We start from the raw sequence: 13,050 nt of genomic DNA, 5'->3' as shown, positions 1-13,050 counted from the left end.
ACACACTGGGAGGGCATCTGACACACACTGGGAGGGCATCTGACACACACTGGGAGGGCATCTGACACACGACACACACAGCAAACATCAGGTCGGATCAGTCTGAGCCGCTCCTAAAACGACAAGTTCAGACAGATCGGAAAATCACAAGAGCAAAGTCATAAAAGACGACAAAAGAACGACAACGCTCCAGGAGACTAAACCAGCTCTAAACCAGCTCTAAACCTGGACTAAACCAGGCCTAAACCAGGCCTAAACCAGCTCTAAACCAGGACTAAACCAGGCCTAAACCAGGCCTAAACCAGGCCTAAACCAGCTCTAAACCAGGACTAAACCAGGACTAAACCAGGCCTAAACCAGGCCTAAACCAGGCCTAAACCAGGACTAAACCAGGACTAAACCATGTCTAAACCAGGACTAAACCAGGACTAAACCAGGTCTAAACCAGGTCTAAACCAGGTCTAAACCAGGTCTAAACCAGGACTAAACCAGGACTAAACCAGGTCTAAACCAGGACTAAACCAGGTCTAAACCAGGTCTAAACCAGGACTAAACCAGGTCTAAACCAGGTCTAAACCAGGTCTAAACCAGGACTAAACCAGGACTAAACCAGGACTAAACCAGGACTAAACCAGGTCTAAACCAGGTCTAAACCAGGACTAAACCAGGATTAAACCAGGACTAAACCAGGACTAAACCAGGTCTAAACCAGGTCTAAACCAGGACTAAACCAGGTCTAAACCAGGATTAAACCAGGATTAAACCAGGACTAAATCAGGACTAAACCAGGACTAAACCAGGTCTAAACCAGGATTAAACCAGGACTAAATCAAGACTAAACCAGGACTAAACCAGGACTAAACCAGGACTAAACCAGGTCTAAACCAGGTCTAAACCAGGATTAAACCAGGATTAAACCAGGACTAAACCAGGTCTAAACCAGGATTAAACCAGGACTAAACCAGGTCTAAACCAGGTCTAAACCAGGACTAAACCAGGTCTAAACCAGGACTAAATCAGGACTAAACCAGGTCTAAACCAGGTCTAAACCAGGATTAAACCAGGATTAAACCAGGTCTAGACCAGGTCCAATGCAGGTTAAATCTCGCATCCATTTCCTGCTTCAAACACATCATGTTCGAAGACTAAACATCCGCGCGCTCCAGATTATCTTTTAAAGCCACGATGCTAATTTCATCTGTATAAAGCCATAAACCCGCATAAAGCTAACGGCTAAAACGTCCTAATTTTAGCGCGAGCCGCTGCCGCAGCGTCGTGGATTAGAGTTGCTTCACGCAGAGATCTGACCTCGGACTCTAATCGCACGGACCGTTCCCACAAACGCCACGATCGCGGGGGTTTTACACGGGAAACGCTAACGGACTTTCAGGAATCGCAAAAGAGTGCGACAAATCGATCGGGACGTGGTTCTTCACTTCCTGTTGCGTCTCGTGTCGCTTCGGCCGAGAAAAGAGGAAAAGACAGAAGTGAAAACTGTTTGAAAAGCGCTTTTGGTTTTTGCCGTTTCTGAAATACAAACTCGTGATGAACATTTAAGTTTATGACGTTACTGTAAATAAAGTTCTGTTTGCATCTGACACGACGGTGAATGTACAGGACGGGCCCGTTTCCATGGAGCTGTGTTTACACGGCGTTTATGAGACTGAATCTCCACGACGACCGCGTTCACGAGCTCGTATGGAATCATCACATCCATTTCCGATCTAAATATGTTGAATATTGCGTAGTGGGTTAGAAAGAACTTTGTGGCTCAATGCTAACGCTAATGCTAATGCTAATTTGAGGCATGATAAATGTTAAAATAAACAAACTGACGTAATCTACAAATAAAAACCATTGGGCATGTTGTTATTTTAAATGTGAATTGGTTGTTTATTTTATATTTTACGCTTAATAAAAGTTAGCATTAGCCTCGAGACACGTGAGCTAGCGAGCATGCTAACATAAACAGACTTTTGTAAAAATGTAAAATTGTTTTAAACAAATCTATGGGAAAAACTAAACTCGGACAAAATCAGGTACTAAACTCGGACAAAAAGGTACTAAACAAAGACAAATCAGGTATTAAACCAGGACAAAATCACGTACTAATCTTGGACAAAATCAGGTACTAAACTCGAAGAAAATCAGGTACTAAACTCGAACAAAATCAGGTACTAAACTAGGATAAAAAGGTACTAAACTCGAACAAAATCAGGTACTAAACTCGGACAAAAGGTACTAAACGAAGACAAATCAGGTATTAAACCAGGGCAAAATCAGGTACGAAATCAGGACTGTATTTGTATTTGACACGACGGTGAATGTACAGGACGGGCCCGTTTCCATGGAGCTGTGTTTACACGGCGTTTATGAGACCGAATCTCCACGACGACCGCGTTCACGAGCTCGTATGGAATCATCACATCCATTTCCGATCTAAATATGTAGAATATTGCGTAATTGTTGCGACATCAGAATATTGAGGAAGTGCAAGGCATGTGCGAGATTGCAAACAAGAAGATAAAGTCATATTTCTGCACTTATGACACTTTTGTGCACATTCTGAAGCGTTGTGTTAATATCGTTATCGAATTATGCAAAAATATAAAGGAGTTAATCATTTCTGTCGTTGTTTTCAAGTCATTTCTTTGAACGTAAAAGGACAAATTTCACAACATTTGCATTTGTTGATTGTTCTTTTCACTCGCTCGTTTCTATCTTTGTCAAAGCAATAAAAAAAAGGAGTATTTAATAAACGTAAACACTATTTCCAACACCAGTTTCATAGCAGTTCCTTTCTGTTTCACGTGGTCTTTTACTCGTACTGACGTCTTCGAGATCGTTCAAAAACATGTTCAGGAAAAGTCCAATTTTGTCCCGTTTGTGCCGTTATTTATGACTCGTGAACGACAAACCGACAGCACGGCTCGAGAATCGCTGCGTCGAGCTGTGCATCACGTGCGGCGCGTCGGGAGCCAACGTGACGCAGCCAACGACGCCACGACCTCCGCGCTACAGAGAGGACGAACGTGGTCGATGTGCAGGGCCGGCCCCAAGCCTTCAGGGGGCTTTCAGGGGGCCCCGAGCGGCTGTTTAGTCCCTGTCGATGTGCGGTGAAAGCGTGACGATATCGGAGTCGTCCATCCAAAGGCGTGACTTTTCTGGTGGAGGGTCCGAGATGCTTTGTCTGAGCTCAACGAGTCCGTCCCATTTGACCTTAGAACGGTGCCTCTCGGCTGTGGGACTCCTGCGATGGAGATGGGTCGTGGATACTTAACGGCGCATGGTCCATATGTGTCCAGAAAATAGATTAAAAATGATATTATGAAATGATTTCACATTAAACATTCCTCACATCAAGAGATATTGTTGCAGCTTTTACTTTGAAGGAGTCGATTTACTGCACATTAAACAGACAAAAGACAAAAAACATCTGGAATTGAATAAATGTCGGATACGTTTAAAGCCAAACTGTGGAACATTCCAGGCAAAACACAAGAAGACGTGGAAAAGTTTGAGTTTAAAACGACAAAGGGAAGTCGAGACTGAAGTGTTCACCTGATCCAGGGGCCAAACTCTTTTCACTGAGGGCCGGGGCCACAAACAACCTGACAGTGTTCTATTTGTAGAATGACAAATTGAATCTTTAGCAAATTTTGCATTTGACATTATTTAAAATACACTTCAGCACAAAAAGTAACTTTAACACCTAAAAACCAGGAGTAAAACTGGACTTTTCTCTAACGAACTTATTTAGTCATGAAGTGATTTGAAACGTTCCGAGAGCGTCAGAGACAAACACCACGTTGTAATTAACTTATAACGACGTTACGAGCGTTCGAACTGTGATTTATGATTATTTCAGACGTATAAACGAGGATTATGGACACGTACGGAACATAAATGGAACATAAACTGAACATAAACGTGACAAACTGAATCAAATCTGACGGAAAATTAACTGTTGAAGCAGAAGTGGACGTTTCTCTGGACATAATCAGGTCAGTGGGTCAGGAGCGGTCAGGGGAATTCATGAACTAAACCCAAGATTGAATCAAGGTCTAAAGCTGCAACTATAATTAGACAGGTCTGAATGAGTTACCGTGACAACTCTGAAGAAGAGAGAGGCAACACCTTCATTTCATTCTCAGTCATGATAAATCCTTTAGAACGTGAAAACGAGCATGGAATAAAGTGATATTTCTCAAACTTTGTGGTTTATTCTAGTTTGTGATCCGCTCACATATTTATAAAAAAAAAAATTCAAAAATACAATGCATAAAACGTCGCGATAAATGACAATATAAATGAGACTTCATCCACAAAACACATTTAAAATCACAGTTAACTCTTTTACAAAAGAACACACCGATAAAACATGAGCTGCAAATATAAATACAATAAATACTATAAATACCAGCAAAATATAAGTTTATATTTATTATTTTAAGGTAATTTGGCCCAATAATGTAAATGTACAAAACCATTTAGAAAAGAGTCACGTCCAGCGCCAAAACTATAATATTAATAAGTAAAAATGACAAAAGTGTCATCCTGACAGATCTACACATTTACATGAGTAACAGTACTTTCAGCTGCAGTATTACTGTAGTATTACTCTAGTGTACTTTCAGCTGCAGTATTACTGTAGTATTACTCTAGTGTACTTTCAGCTGCAGTATTACTGTAGTATTACTCTAGTGTACTTTCAGCTGCAGTATTACTGTAGTATTACTCTAGTGTACTTTCAGCTGCAGTATTACTGTAGTATTACTCTAGTGTACTTTCAGCTGTAGTATTACTGTAGTATTACTCTAGTGTACTTTCAGCTGCAGTATTACTGTATTACTCTAGTGTACTTTCAGCTGCAGTATTACTGTAGTATTACTCTAGTGTACTTTCAGCTGCAGTATTACTGTAGTATTACTCTAGTGTACTTTCAGCTGCAGTATTACTGTAGTATTACTCTAGTGTACTTTCAGCTGTAGTATTACTGTAGTATTACTCTAGTGTACTTTCAGCTGCAGTATTACTGTATTACTCTAGTGTACTTTCAGCTGTAGTATTACTGTAGTATTACTCTAGTGTACTTTCAGCTGCAGTATTACTGTAGTATTACTCTAGTGTACTTTCAGCTGCAGTATTACTGTAGTATTACTCTAGTGTACTTTCAGCTGCAGTATTACTGTAGTATTACTCTAGTGTACTTTCAGCTGCAGTATTACTGTATTACTCTAGTGTACTTTCAGCTGCAGTATTACTGTATTACTCTAGTGTACTTTCAGCTGCAGTATTACTGTAGTATTACTCTAGTGTACTTTCAGCTGCAGTATTACTGTATTACTCTAGTGTACTTTCAGCTGCAGTATTACTGTAGTATTACTCTAGTGTACTTTCAGCTGCAGTATTACTGTAGTATTACTCTAGTGTACTTTCAGCTGCAGTATTACTGTAGTATTACTCTAGTGTACTTTCAGCTGTAGTATTACTGTAGTATTACTCTAGTGTACTTTCAGCTGTAGTATTACTGTATTACTCTAGTGTACTTTCAGCTGCAGTATTACTGTAGTATTACTCTAGTGTACTTTCAGCTGCAGTATTACTGTAGTATTACTCTAGTGTACTTTCAGCTGTAGTATTACTGTAGTATTACTCTAGTGTACTTTCAGCTGCAGTATTACTGTATTACTCTAGTGTACTTTCAGCTGCAGTATTACTGTATTACTCTAGTGTACTTTCAGCTGTAGTATTACTGTAGTATTACACTAGTGTACTTTCAGCTGTAGTATTACTGTAGTATTACTCTAGTGTACTTTCAGCTGCAGTATTACTGTAGTATTACTCTAGTGTACTTTCAGCTGCAGTATTACTGTAGTATTACACTAGTGTACTTTCAGCTGCAGTATTACTGTAGTATTACTCTAGTGTACTTTCAGCTGCAGTATTACTGTAGTATTACACTAGTGTACTTTCAGCTGTAGTATTACTGTAGTTTTACTCTAGTGTACTTTCAGCTGTAGTATTACTGTAGTATTACTCTAGTGTACTTTCAGCTGCAGTATTACTGTAGTATTACTCTAGTGTACTTTCAGCTGCAGTATTACTGTAGTATTACTCTAGTGTACTTTCAGCTGCAGTATTACTGTAGTATTACTCTAGTGTACTTTCAGCTGCAGTATTACTGTAGTATTACACTAGTGTACTTTCAGCTGCAGTATTACTGTAGTATTACTCTAGTGTACTTTCAGCTGTAGTATTACTGTAGTATTACTCTAGTGTACTTTCAGCTGCAGTATTACTGTAGTATTACTCTAGTGTACTTTCAGCTGTAGTATTACTGTAGTATTACTCTAGTGTACTTTCAGCTGCAGTATTACTGTTGTATTACTCTAGTGTACTTTCAGCTGTAGTATTACTGTAGTATTACTCTAGTGTACTTTCAGCTGTAGTATTACTGTAGTATTACTCTAGTGTACTTTCAGCTGTAGTATTACTGTAGTATTACTCTAGTGTACTTTCAGCTGCAGTATTACTGTATTACTCTAGTGTACTTTCAGCTGTAGTATTACTGTAGTATTACTCTAGTGTACTTTCAGCTGCAGTATTACTGTAGTATTACTCTAGTGTACTTTCAGCTGCAGTATTACTGTTGTATTACTCTAGTGTACTTTCAGCTGCAGTATTACTGTAGTATTAGTGTAGTGTACTTTCAGCTGCAGTATTACTGTTGTATTACTCTAGTGTACTTTCAGCTGTAGTATTACTGTAGTATTAGTGTAGTGTACTTTCAGCTGCAGTATTACTGTAGTATTACTCTAGTGTACTTTCAGCTGCAGTATTACTGTAGTATTACTCTAGTGTACTTTCAGCTGCAGTATTACTGTAGTATTACTCTAGTGTACTTTCAGCTGCAGTATTACTGTATTATTACTCTAGTGTACTTTCAGCTGTAGTATTACTGTAGTATTACTCTAGTGTACTTTCAGCTGCAGTATTACTGTAGTATTACTCTAGTGTACTTTCAGCTGTAGTATTACTGTAGTATTACTCTAGTGTACTTTCAGCTGCAGTATTACTGTTGTATTACTCTAGTGTACTTTCAGCTGCAGTATTACTGTTGTATTACTCTAGTGTACTTCCAGCTGCAGTATTACTGTAGTATTAGTGTAGTGTACTTTCAGCTGCAGTATTACTGTTGTATTACTCTAGTGTACTTTCAGCTGCAGTATTACTGTATTACTCTAGTGTACTTTCAGCTGTAGTATTACTGTAGTATTACTCTAGTGTACTTTCAGCTGTAGTATTACTGTATTACTCTAGTGTACTTTAAGCTGCAGTATTACTGTAGTATTACACTAGTGTACTTTCAGCTGCAGTATTACTGTTGTATTACTCTAGTGTACTTTCAGCTGTAGTATTACACTAGTGTACTTTCAGCTGTAGTATTACTGTAGTATTAGTGTAGTGTACTTTCAGTTGCAGTATTACTGTAGTATTACTCTAGTGTACTTTCAGCTGCAGTATTACTGTAGTATTACTCTAGTGTACTTTCAGCTGTAGTATTACTGTAGTATTACTCTAGTGTACTTTCAGCTGTAGTATTACTGTAGTATTACTCTAGTGTACTTTCAGCTGCAGTATTACTGTAGTATTACTCTAGTGTACTTTCAGCTGTAGTATTACTGTAGTATTAGTGTAGTGTACTTTCAGCTGTAGTATTACTGTAGTATTACTCTAGTGTACTTTCAGCTGCAGTATTACTGTAGTGTACTTTCAGCTGCAGTATTACTGTAGTATTACTCTAGTGTACTTTCAGCTGTAGTATTACTGTAGTATTACTCTAGTGTACTTTCAGCTGTAGTATTACTGTAGTATTACACTAGTGTACTTTCAGCTGCAGTATTACTGTAGTATTACTCTAGTGTACTTTCAGCTGTAGTATTACTGTAGTATTACTCTAGTGTACTTTCAGCTGTAGTATTACTGTAGTATTACTCTAGTGTACTTTCAGCTGCAGTATTACTGTATTACTCTAGTGTACTTTCAGCTGCAGTATTACTGTAGTATTACTCTAGTGTACTTTCAGCTGCAGTATTACTGTAGTATTACTCTAGTGTACTTTCAGCTGCAGTATTACTGTAGTATTACACTAGTGTACTTTCAGCTGCAGTATTACTGTAGTATTACTCTAGTGTACTTTCAGCTGCAGTATTACTGTAGTATTACACTAGTGTACTTTCAGCTGTAGTATTACTGTAGTATTACTCTAGTGTACTTTCAGCTGTAGTATTACTGTAGTATTACTCTAGTGTACTTTCAGCTGCAGTATTACTGTAGTATTACTCTAGTGTACTTTCAGCTGCAGTATTACTGTAGTATTACTCTAGTGTACTTTCAGCTGCAGTATTACTGTAGTATTACTCTAGTGTACTTTCAGCTGCAGTATTACTGTAGTATTACTCTAGTGTACTTTCAGCTGCAGTATTACTGTAGTATTACACTAGTGTACTTTCAGCTGCAGTATTACTGTAGTATTACTCTAGTGTACTTTCAGCTGCAGTATTACTGTAGTATTACTCTAGTGTACTTTCAGCTGCAGTATTACTGTAGTATTACACTAGTGTACTTTCAGCTGTAGTATTACTGTAGTATTACTCTAGTGTACTTTCAGCTGCAGTATTACTGTATTACTCTAGTGTACTTTCAGCTGTAGTATTACTGTAGTATTACTCTAGTGTACTTTCAGCTGCAGTATTACTGTTGTATTACTCTAGTGTACTTTCAGCTGTAGTATTACTGTAGTATTAGTGTAGTGTACTTTCAGCTGCAGTATTACTGTAGTATTACTCTAGTGTACTTTCAGCTGTAGTATTACTGTAGTATTACTCTAGTGTACTTTCAGCTGTAGTATTACTGTAGTATTACTCTAGTGTACTTTCAGCTGCAGTATTACTGTATTACTCTAGTGTACTTTCAGCTGTAGTATTACTGTAGTATTACTCTAGTGTACTTTCAGCTGCAGTATTACTGTAGTATTACTCTAGTGTACTTTCAGCTGCAGTATTACTGTTGTATTACTCTAGTGTACTTTCAGCTGCAGTATTACTGTAGTATTAGTGTAGTGTACTTTCAGCTGCAGTATTACTGTTGTATTACTCTAGTGTACTTTCAGCTGTAGTATTACTGTAGTATTAGTGTAGTGTACTTTCAGCTGCAGTATTACTGTAGTATTACTCTAGTGTACTTTCAGCTGCAGTATTACTGTAGTATTACTCTAGTGTACTTTCAGCTGCAGTATTACTGTAGTATTACTCTAGTGTACTTTCAGCTGCAGTATTACTGTAGTATTACTCTAGTGTACTTTCAGCTGCAGTATTACTGTATTATTACTCTAGTGTACTTTCAGCTGTAGTATTACTGTAGTATTACTCTAGTGTACTTTCAGCTGCAGTATTACTGTAGTATTACTCTAGTGTACTTTCAGCTGTAGTATTACTGTAGTATTACTCTAGTGTACTTTCAGCTGCAGTATTACTGTTGTATTACTCTAGTGTACTTTCAGCTGCAGTATTACTGTTGTATTACTCTAGTGTACTTCCAGCTGCAGTATTACTGTAGTATTAGTGTAGTGTACTTTCAGCTGTAGTATTACTGTAGTATTACTCTAGTGTACTTTCAGCTGTAGTATTACTGTATTACTCTAGTGTACTTTAAGCTGCAGTATTACTGTAGTATTACACTAGTGTACTTTCAGCTGCAGTATTACTGTTGTATTACTCTAGTGTACTTTCAGCTGTAGTATTACTGTAGTATTACACTAGTGTACTTTCAGCTGTAGTATTACTGTAGTATTAGTGTAGTGTACTTTCAGTTGCAGTATTACTGTAGTATTACTCTAGTGTACTTTCAGCTGCAGTATTACTGTAGTATTACTCTAGTGTACTTTCAGCTGTAGTATTACTGTAGTATTACTCTAGTGTACTTTCAGCTGTAGTATTACTGTAGTATTGCTCTAGTGTACTTTCAGCTGCAGTATTACTGTAGTATTAGTGTAGTGTACTTTCAGCTGCAGTATTACTGTAGTATTACTCTAGTGTACTTTCAGCTGTAGTATTACTGTATTACTCTAGTGTACTTTCAGCTGTAGTATTACTGTAGTATTACTCTAGTGTACTTTCAGCTGCAGTATTACTGTAGTATTACACTAGTGTACTTTCAGCTGTAGTATTACTGTAGTATTACTCTAGTGTACTTTCAGCTGTAGTATTACTGTAGTATTACTCTAGTGTACTTTCAGCTGTAGTATTACTGTAGTATTACTCTAGTGTACTTTCAGCTGTAGTATTACTGTATTACTCTAGTGTACTTTCAGCTGTAGTATTACTGTAGTATTAGTGTAGTGTACTTTCAGCTGTAGTATTACTGTAGTATTACTCTAGTGTACTTTCAGCTGTAGTATTACTGTATTACTCTAGTGTACTTTCAGCTGTAGTATTACTGTAGTATTACTCTAGTGTACTTTCAGCTGTAGTATTACTGTAGTATTACTCTAGTGTACTTTCAGCTGTAGTATTACTGTAGTATAAGTGTAGTGTACTTTCAGCTGTAGTATTACTGTAGTATTACTCTAGTGTACTTTCAGCTGCAGTATTACTGTAGTATTACTCTAGTGTACTTTCAGCTGTAGTATTACTGTAGTATTACTCTAGTGTACTTTCAGCTGCAGTATTACTGTAGTATTACACTAGTGTACTTTCAGCTGTAGTATTACTGTAGTATTACTCTAGTGTACTTTCAGCTGTAGTATTACTGTAGTATTACTCTAGTGTACTTTCAGCTGTAGTATTACTGTAGTATTACTCTAGTGTACTTTCAGCTGTAGTATTACTGTATTACTCTAGTGTACTTTCAGCTGTAGTATTACTGTAGTATTAGTGTAGTGTACTTTCAGCTGTAGTATTACTGTAGTATTACTCTAGTTTACTTTCAGCTGTAGTATTACTGTATTACTCTAGTGTACTTTCAGCTGTAGTATTACTGTAGTATTACTCTAGTGTACTTTCAGCTGTAGTATTACTGTAGTATTACTCTAGTGTACTTTCAGCTGTAGTATTACTGTATTACTCTAGTGTACTTTCAGCTGTAGTATTACTGTAGTATTACTCTAGTGTACTTTCAGCTGTAGTATTACTGTAGTATAAGTGTAGTGTACTTTCAGCTGTAGTATTACTGTAGTATTACTCTAGTGTACTTTCAGCTGCAGTATTACTGTAGTATTACTCTAGTGTACTTTCAGCTGTAGTATTACTGTAGTATAAGTGTAGTGTACTTTCAGCTGTAGTATTACTGTAGTATTACTCTAGTGTACTTTCAGCTGCAGTATTACTGTAGTATTACTCTAGTGTACTTTCAGCTGCAGTATTACTGTAGTGTACTTTCAGCTGCAGTATTACTGTAGTGTACTTTCAGCTGTAGTATTACTGTAGTACTGGTACATTGTACAGAACTGTAGTATTACTGTAGTACTGGTACATTGTACAGAACACACGTGTGAACGATGGTAAAATAATAATATAATAATAATATAATAACATGACTTTGGACTCGACTGTCGTGACTTTGTTTCTGTGATTGTTCGGTTTGTGTTTCTTTATGTATTTTTACTTCTTACCAAACAGTTATTGACATGTTTAAACATGTTTAATAAAATAAAGGTCTTGTGTAGTGTATTATTGATGAAATTCTGATTTATTGTATTTGTCTCGCCTTAAACGTTGTAATAAATGCTTTTATAGCACGTGTTACATCTTATACTTATGACGATTACCACAATAAAACAAACCGGAACTACAGTTAATATAAACACCTTAAATAGATTAAAGTTGTTATTGCACAAACACGCGTCATTTGAACTAAACCTGCGCAAACTTTGCCCCGGGACGTGCCGCGGTCGCACCGGGACGTGCCGCGGTCGCACCGGGACGTGCCGCGGTCAAACGCGTTTGTCACCGCGGAAACAAACGCGTTAAACCGCCGCGTAACTCGACCCGGGACTGACACCTCCACACACTTTATTAAACCGCGTCGAAACGTCCCGATCCGCCCCGCGTCAGCCGCATCTGTCCCCGGGGACGGTCACCGGACACCGGGAGCCGTGCCCGGGGGGCCCCGCGGCGGCTCCTGGCCCCGGGTTTTCACACGCGCTCCGTGGGAAACATCACGGCTCCGCGCGGCGCTACCTTTTTTCCCCCGAATCCCGATTAGCCGCTAGCAGCCGTTAGCCTAGCATTGCCGACGGGCCGATGCGACGCTAGAGAGGCCGTTGTCATGGTAACCTACAGTAACCTACAGTAGCCAGCGTCCAGCTGCAGGCGGCGGCCATGTTCCGACTGTAACGGTCAAACTCAACGACTCTTTTGAGCGATAAACTCGGATTTATCAGGCCTAAACTCGGGCTTAACCGAGGCTAACGCGAAGCTAACTTGAGGCTAAACGGCGGATGGTGACATTAATAATGATTAAAAACATGAATGACTCTAAACAAACACTCAAACTGCCGAGGGCCCGTGTACCACCAGACGTACACGTACCACAGTTTGACAATCACTGTTTACACTGTTGTTGTTGTTGTTATATTATTATTACATTATTATTGTTGTTGTTGTTGTTGTTGTTGTTGTTGTTGTTGTTTTATGGCGGTTGGCATCCAAGTGTTGCATTACCGCCAGACTTTATTCCTCAGACTTTACCGTTGTTTACTCCAGAGCCTTTGAACTGTCACGTGATTAGATAGTTCAAAGTGACAGAATGAAGTAGAACGTGACAGTCATCGATTAAACCACTATCTTTGGAATCGTTGATGTTTTTAGTCTTTAATGAAATAAAACGTGCGAACTATTTTGAATTTACAGGGAATAAATGTGAGTTCTTTTGCTTTTTTCCATCACAAATGGGAGGAATTGGTCCTTCGTGGACTTTAAACTGTGTTCACAAACTTTCTAAAGATAAAAGCAGAATTTGTCGACCTACAGCCGCAAGATGGCCGCC

General features: G+C 38.4%; 1 protein-coding gene across 1 annotated transcript in view; it reads right to left on the bottom strand.

The window, feature by feature from the left end:
- Window positions 1-13,050, bottom strand: part of arhgap5 (Rho GTPase activating protein 5) — a 70,442-nt gene that overhangs the window by 57,029 nt on the left and 363 nt on the right. The gene's annotated exons all lie outside the window — the stretch shown is intronic.

Source organism: Eucyclogobius newberryi, unplaced genomic scaffold (assembly GCF_026437365.1).
Source record: "Eucyclogobius newberryi isolate DKJ021-1_F unplaced genomic scaffold, fEucNew1.0.hap1 SCAF_76, whole genome shotgun sequence".
NCBI classification, from domain to species: Eukaryota; Metazoa; Chordata; class Actinopteri; order Gobiiformes; family Gobiidae; genus Eucyclogobius; species Eucyclogobius newberryi.
Note: the sequence above shows the minus strand (reverse complement) of the source record. Positions and strands in the feature narration are given on the sequence as shown.